Below are 8,292 nucleotides of genomic sequence, written 5' to 3'. Positions count from 1 at the left end.
GTAAAATTCCTTCCTGTGCAGAAACTCTGAAGAGGAGGTGAAGAGTTGGCCTTCAGAGTTCCGCGTGGTAAGGATGCCAGTAGCAGCTGACGTCACGTTGATCACTGGTCTAAGCTCCTCAGGACAATCCCAAGAGATAGGAGTTATTCTTCCTTTTGCAAACAAGGAAGTTGCATCACAAAGAGGGACTCACTTGGCATTACCCAGCTAGTAAGTGGAGTTCATTTTCAAAGACCCTAAACCACCCTGTGAATATGTCAAGAAGCCCAAACCCCACATGAATGGAGGCTTTTCTGAATATAAACAACCCAGGAATGGGCCACTTGTTAATGGGTTGCTACCAGGGGGCGAGAAGATGAGGTTGCTCAGGTCTCATTCAGTTTTCTTCATTCTTTAAGAAAAAAACAGTCTCCAAGCTGAAAACATTCCCAGGAGAGAAACAGAATCCTCCAAAATTCTATAGCTTGTCCAACGTAACTCACTGAATTACATCCCCTGCGCAACTCGCTGAGCCCTTGAGGAAATGTCGTTAAGAGCCCTTGAGATCCAGGAAAATGAGAGGCGGAAAAAAGGAAGAAAAGGTTAGGAAAACAACAGATCCATGACTTGAGGTCAGAACCTTGAAATACTCAAAAGAACTTTAAAAAGAGTTGGGAAAAAACGGGGTGGTTTCTAGAAAGCAGGTTTGGTTCCCTTGAAGACGTGTCAAGATCATGTCCTGTTTCAGTGGGTGTGGTTTTGAGACGGTGCTCTAGGGGAAGGTCATTGTCTCACCACCACCCTTGTCACCAAAGTCATCCAGCCAGGTGCTGGCTCGAGCACTCAGCTTACAGCGCTGCGTGTCATCCTCAGAACCAGCCGTCCATGGCATAACCGTTGTCTCTCTCTCTTTCCTTAGTATATATTTTACTGACATGTAGTTGTTTTGTTGTAGTTCAGCCACTCAGTTATATCTGACTCTTTGCAACCCCATGGACTGCAGCATTCCAGGCTTCGTAGTGTGATAATGTCTACTACACACAAATCTACTCAGTTATATGTATATATATATATATACACACACATGTATATACACTTATTCACATTTTTTCCTATTCTTTTCTATTATAGGTTATTATTCAGGTATAACCAAGATCAAATGCTTTATGATTATACAGTGGAAGTGAGAAATAGATTTAAGGAACTAGATCTGATAGACAGAGTGCCTGATGAACTATGGACGGAAGTTTGTGACATTGTACAAGAGACAGGGATCAGGACCGTCCCCATGGAAAAGAAATGCAAAAAAGCAAAATGGCTGTCTGGGGAGGCCTTTCAAATAGCTGAAAAGAGAAGCAAAAAGCAAAGGAGAAAAGGAAAGATATAAGCATCTGAATGCAGAGTTCCAAAGAATAGCAAGGAGAGATGAGAAAGCCTTCCTCAGCGATCAATGCAAAGAAATAGAGGGAACCAACAGAATGGGAAAGACTAGAGATCTCTTCAAGAAAATGAGAGATACCAAGGGAACATTTCATGCAAAGATGGGCTTGATAAAGGACAGAAATGGTATGGACCTAATAGAAGCAGAGATATTAAGAAGAGGTGGCAAGAATACACAGAAGAACTGTACAAAAAAGATATTCACGACCCAGATAATCACGATGGTGTGAGCACTCACCTAGAGCCAGACATCCTGGAATGTGAGGTCAAGTGGGCCTTAGGAAGCTTCACTACAAACAAACCTAGTGGAGGTGATGGAATTCCAGTTGAGCTATTTCAAATCCTGAAAGATGATGCTGTGAAAGTGCTGCACTCAATATGCCAGCAAATTTGGAAAACTCAGCAGTGGCCACAGGACTGGAAGCGGTCACTTTTCATTCCAATCCCAAAGACAGGCAATGCCAAAGAATGCTCAAACTACTGCACAATTGTACTCATCTCACACACTAGTAAAGTAATGCTCAAAATTCTCCAAGCCAGGCTTTAGCAATACATCAACCGTGAACTTCCTGATGTTCTAGCTGGTTTTAGAAAAGGCAGAGGAACCAGAGATCAAATTGCCAACATCTGCTGGATCATCAAAAAAGCAAGAGAGTTCCAGAAAAACATCTATTTCTGCTTTATTGACTATGCCAAAGCCTTTGACTGTGTGGATCACAACAAACTGGAAAATTCTGAAAGAGATGGGAATACCAGACCACCTGACCTGCCTCTTGAGAAACCTGTGTGCAGGTCAAGAAGCAACATCAGAACTAGACATGAAACAACAAACTGGTTCCAAATAGGAAAAGGAGTACGTCAAGGCTGTATATTGTCACCCTGCTTATTTAACTTCTATGCAAAGTACATCATGAGAAACGCTGGGCTGGAAGAAACACAAGCTGGAATCAAGATTGCCAGGAGAAATATCAGTAACCTCAGATATGCAGATGACACCACCCTTATGGCAGAAAGTGAAGAGGAACTAGAAAGCCTCTTGATGAAAGTGAAAGAGGAGAGTGAAAAAGTTGGCTTAAAGCTCAACATTCAGGAAACGAAGATCATGGCATCTGGTCCCATCACTTCATGGGAAATAGATGGAGAAACAGTGGAAACAGTGTCAGACTTTATTTTTTTGGGCTCCAAAATCACTGCAGATGGTGATTGCAGCCATGAAATTAAAAGACACTTCCTCCTTGGAAGGAAAGTTATGACCAACCTAGATAGCATATTGAAAAGCAGAGGCATTACTTTGCCAACAAAGGTCTGTCTAGTCAAGGCTATGGTTTTTCCAGTGGTCATGTATAGATGTGAGTGTTGGATGAATGTGAAGAAAGCTGAGTGCCGAAAAATTGATGCTTTTGAACTGTGGTGTTGGAGAAGACTGTTGAGAGTCCCTTGGACTGCAAGGAGATCCAACCAGTCCATCCCAAAGGAGACCAGTCCTGGGTATTCATTGGAAGGACTGATGCTAAAGCTGAAACTCCGATACTTTGGCCACCTCATGTGAAGAGTTGACTCATTGGGAAAGACCCTGATGCTGGGAGGGATTGGAGGCAGGAGGAGAAGGGGACGACAGAGGATGAGATGGCTGGATGGCATCACTGACTCGATGGACATGAGTTTGAGTGAACTCCGGGAGTTGGTGATGGACAGGGAGGCCTGGCGTGCTGCAATTCATGGGCTCGCAAAGAGTTGGACACAACTGAGCGACTGAACTGAACTGATAGGGTATTGAATATAGTTCCGTATGCTGTATAGTAGGACCCTGTTGCTTATGCATTCTATATATAACACTTGCATCTGCTAAACCCAAACTCCCAATCCTTCCCTTCCCAACCCACCCTCCCCCTTGGCAACCACAAGTCTGCTCTCTGTGCCTGTGATTCTGTTTCTGTTTCCTAGATAGGTTTACTTGTGCCCTATTTTAGAGTCCTCACGTAAGTGATAGCGTATGGTATTTGCCTTTCCATGGTCTCTCAATCTTAACACACTGATCAAAACTTCTCAACTTTGTGGACAAAAATAAAACAGAGAAGTTGTTGGTATGATTGGAGGATGTGTAGCTGATTCTTGGAAAAGAGACTGTACCTAAATAAACACAGCTGGGTGAGCAACTACACTTAAAAAGAGTTGCAACCTTCTGTTCTTGTTACTATATACAGTTTCATATTTTCATCAATTACTCAAAGGAATCAAAGATTTTTCAGATGTCGTATAATAGCAGGGACAGATAATATTAGAATCGAGTGAAAAAGCTCAATAATCTAGAGCGAGAGAAGGAAAGCAATGAACTAGAAACAAAAAGCACTTCAATTAAGGACTGGGTGGTTTTTTAAAGCTACATAACACAGTTTGCCTTATCGAATTACTGAATCTCACTGTGAGAAGGACTTTCTGGCTCTGTAGCTCATCCAAGCAGTCCCACTCAGTAGTTCTCTAGGCCAATGTTTTTCCATCCTCTCGATATGGCACTGGAGATGAAATCAATTTAGTGGATAAAGTTCATCATTTTAAAAAAGTAAAATTAAAAAAAAACCCCAAGTGCACCATTTATAGCAATTATTAACAGTAGTAGTTAGACTTTTGTTTCCACTTTATTCTCAATCAAGTTTACATCTGTATGGTGGTAATATAAAATATATTTTCTATCGGCTATATGCACTATATGTAGTATATATTATATGATTATACAGTGTAATATACATACTATATACGATACTATTGGCTTTTCCAGTGGCTCAGCGGTAAAGAATCCACCTGCAATGCAGGAGAGGCAGGAGACGTGGGTTCAATTCCTGGCTCAGGAAGATCGCCTAGAGGAGGAAATGGCTACCTTCTCCAGTATTCTTGCCTGAAAAATCCCATGGACAGAGGAACCTGGCAGGGCTCAGTCCATAGGATCACAAAGAATCAGATACGACTGAGACATACACATACATGCTACTATATAATTATTTAGTATAATGTAGCAATGGCACCCCACTTCAGTGCTCTTGCCTGGCAAATCCCATGGGCGGAGGAGCCTGGAAGGCTGCATGCAGTCCATTGGGTCCCTAGGAGTCAGACACCACTGAGCGACTTCACTTTCACTTTTCACTTTCATGTATTGGAGAAGGAAATGGTAACCCACTCCAGTGTTCTTGCCTGGAAAATCCCAGGGATGGGGGAGCCTGGTGGGCTGCCGTCTATGGGGTCACACAGAGTCGGACGCAACTGAAGCGACTTAGCAGCAGCAGCACTATATATATTTATATAGTATATTTATACCTGTATTTAATATAATCATTTATATTAATAGAATTATTTATAAGTATATATTTATATAGTATATGTATATATTAATAGTATAATATGTTGTTGTTTAGTTGCTAAGTAGTTATCTGACTCTTTGCAACCCCATGGACTGCAGCACACCAGGCTTCCCTGTCCTTCAGTATCTCCTGGAGTTTGTTCAAATTCATGTCTGTTGAGTCGGTGGTGCCATCCAACCATCTCATCCTCTGTCACCTCCTTCTCCTCGCGGCCTCAATCTTTCCCATCATCAAGGTCTTTTCCAATGAGTTGGCTCTTCACATCAGGTGGCCAAAGTATTGGAGCTGCAGCATCAGTCCTTCCAATGAATATTCAGGGTTGATTTCCTTTAGGATTGACTGGTTTAATCTCCTTGCTGTCCGAGGGACTGTCAAGAGTCTTCTCCAGCACCACAACTAGAAACCATTAAAGCTTTTGGCCTTCTTTATGGTCCAAGTCTCACACCTGTACATAACTACTGGGAAAACCATAGCTTTGACTACATGGACCTTTGTCAGCAAAGTAGTCTCTGCTTTTTAATAAGCTGTCTAGGTTGGTCATAGCTTTCCTTTCAAGGAGCAAGCATCTGTTAATTTCATGGCTGTGGTCACCATCTGCAGTGATTTTGGAGCCCAAGAAAATAAAGTCTGTTACTGTTTCCATTGTTTCCCCATCTATTTGCCATGAAGTGATGGGACCAAATGCCATGATCTTAGTTTCTTGAATGTTGAGCTTTAAGCCAACTTTTCGCTCTCTTTCACTTTCATCGAGAGGCTCTTTAGTTCCTCTTCACTTTCTGCCATTAGGGTGGTGTCATCTGCATAGCTGAGATTATTGATATTTCTGCTGGCAATCTTGATTCCAGCTTGTGCTTCGTCCAGCCTGCGAGTAAGCATGATGTACACTGCATATAAGTTAAATAAGCATGTTGACAATATACAGCCTTACTGTACTCCTTTCCCAATTTTGAACCAGTCTGTTGTTCCATGTCTGGTTCTAACTGCTGTTTGTTGACCTGCACACAGGAGACAGGTAAGGTTGTCTGGTATTCCCATTAATTGAAGAATTTTCCAGTTTGTTGTGACACATTCCAAGGCTTTAGTATAGTCAGTGAAGCAGTAGATGTTTTTCTGAAATTCTCTTGCTTTTTCTATGATCCAACAGATACTGATAATTTGATCTCTGGTTCCTCTGCTTTTTCTATATCCAGCTCGAACATCTGGAAGTTCTTGGTTCACGTACTATTGAAGCTTGGCTTAGAGAATTTTGAGCATTACTTTGCTAGCATGTGAAATGTGTGCAATTGTGTAATAGTTTCAACCTTCTTTGCCATTGCCCTTCTTTGGAATTGAAATGAAAACTGACCTTTTCCAATTCTGTGGCCACTGCTGAGATTTCCAAATTTACTGGCATAATGAGTGCAGTACTTTCACAGTATTATCTTTTAGGATTTGAAATAGCTCAACTAGAATTCCATCATCTCCACTATCTTTGTTTGTAGTGATGCTTCCTCAGGCCCACTCGACTTCACACTCCAAGATGTCTGGCTCCAGGTGGGTGATCACACCATTTTGGTTATCTGGGTCATTAAGATCTTCTTTGTATAGTTCTTCAGTGTATTCTTGCCCCCTCTTCTTAACATCTTCTGCTTCTGTTAAGTCCATACCATTTCTGTCCTTTATTGAGCCCATCTTTTATGAAAATTTCCCTTGGTGTCTCTAATTGTCTTGAAGAGATCTCTAGTCTTTCACATTCTATTATTTTCTTCTGTTTTTTTTTTTTTTTTTTTGCATTGATCGCTGAGGAAGACTTTCTTGTCTCTCCTTGTTATTCTTTGCAACTCTGCGTTCAGATGGGTGTATCTTTCCTTTTCTCCTTTGCTTTTTGCTTCTCTTCTGTTTTCAGCTATTTATAAGGCCTCCTCAGACAACCATTTTGCCTTTTTGCATTTCTTATTCTTGGGGATGGTTATATATATGCTGCTGCTAAGTCGCTTCAGTCGTGTCTGACTCTGTGTGACCCCAGAGATAGCAGCCTACCAGGCTCCCCCGTCCCTGGGATTCTCCAGGCAAGAACACTGGAGTGGGTTGCCATTTCCTTCTCCAATGCATGAAAGTGAAAAGTGAAAGTGAAGTCGCTCAGTCATGTCCGACTCTTAGCGACCCCATGGACTGCAGCCTACCAGGCTCCTCCATCCATGGGATTTTCCAGGCAAGAGTACTGGAGTGGGGTGCCATTGCCTTCTCCAGGTTATATATCTGTATGTATATATACATATAATTTTCTATAGATTGTGGTTGAAAAATTTGAAAGCCACTACTATGGCCCATTTTTAAATAACTTTTTTTCATTGCTTCATTGATAAGACACTGTCTGCATGAAAATCTGCAGACTTCTACTTTGTCTTTGTACTAATCTGACTCATATGAGGATTTTTTTCTGTTAATACTGAATTTAAGTTTGTCTCAAACTTGAGCACATCAGTTGTCTCTGAGTGCTACCACATACTGGCTAGATGATCTCACTCAAACCATTTTATGTCTTTAATCCAAGATATCCTAATCTGCAAAAACACAAATAACACTACTAATAAAGCAATAATGCTTTCCAGATGTAATGTGACAGTCAATTTTTTTTTTAATTCTAGAGAAGGCACTTTTAAAACCTCAAGATTTTACAAATGTTATTCTTCTTCATAATTTTTAAATTCACTTTGGACAAACTTAATCTTTTCTTGTCAACACCTCAGCTATTCCGAGACAGCTCTCATGAACCCTCTCCCCAGGCTGTCCAGCTGCTCTCCAGAAACTCGTGGTTCAGAGTCCACAAGCCTCTCCAGCCACTCTCTTCTAAATGCCCTCCAGTCGTTACATGCTTGTTCTGCTTCCCTGGTGCCTCTGATGGTAAAGAATCTGCCTCCAATGCAAGAGACCTGGGTTCGATCCATGGGTTGGGAAGATCCCGTGGAGAAGGGAATGGCTACCCACTTCAGTATTCGTGCTTGGGAAATCCCACAGACAGAGGAGCCTGGCAGGCTTCAGTACACGGGGTTGCAGGGTCAGACATGACTGAGTGACTAATACTTTGATTTTTTCATTATTCTGCTTTATTTATTTTCTCCTGGATACTCATTTTACTCTCCTGGATTCTCATTTTAAAGTGAGTATGCAACATGAAAAATGACATGCAAGCAATATAAACAGCTGTGTCGGGTGAAGGAGCTTATTGGCAATTAATTTCTGTTTCAAAGTTGCTTTTAATGTTAGTGTAGACCCATCTTCCAAAGCAGACTGCCCAGAATCCAATCCCTAATTTAAACTAGTAATCTCAGAATGTGATAGAACAATTGTATCCCTTGTTCAAAAGATAAAATGGCACTAAAAAGTTTTGTTTTTAGTGATGTGCTTGTAGTTGAAAGCTCCCACAGTTGTCTGTTTCGTGTTTTTGTGCCAGCTGGTGAGCCATATCTCTGCCATCCTGGGTCTTTGCCATTAGTTTTTTCTGACCTCAGAAAAAAAATGTTAGCACTTAACATTTGTC

The sequence above is a fragment of the Ovis canadensis genome, chromosome 17 (genome assembly GCF_042477335.2).
Source record: "Ovis canadensis isolate MfBH-ARS-UI-01 breed Bighorn chromosome 17, ARS-UI_OviCan_v2, whole genome shotgun sequence".
In the NCBI taxonomy this organism is placed as follows: domain Eukaryota; kingdom Metazoa; phylum Chordata; class Mammalia; order Artiodactyla; family Bovidae; genus Ovis; species Ovis canadensis.
The sequence above is the reverse complement of the archived record's forward strand: the minus strand, read 5'-3'. Positions refer to the sequence as shown.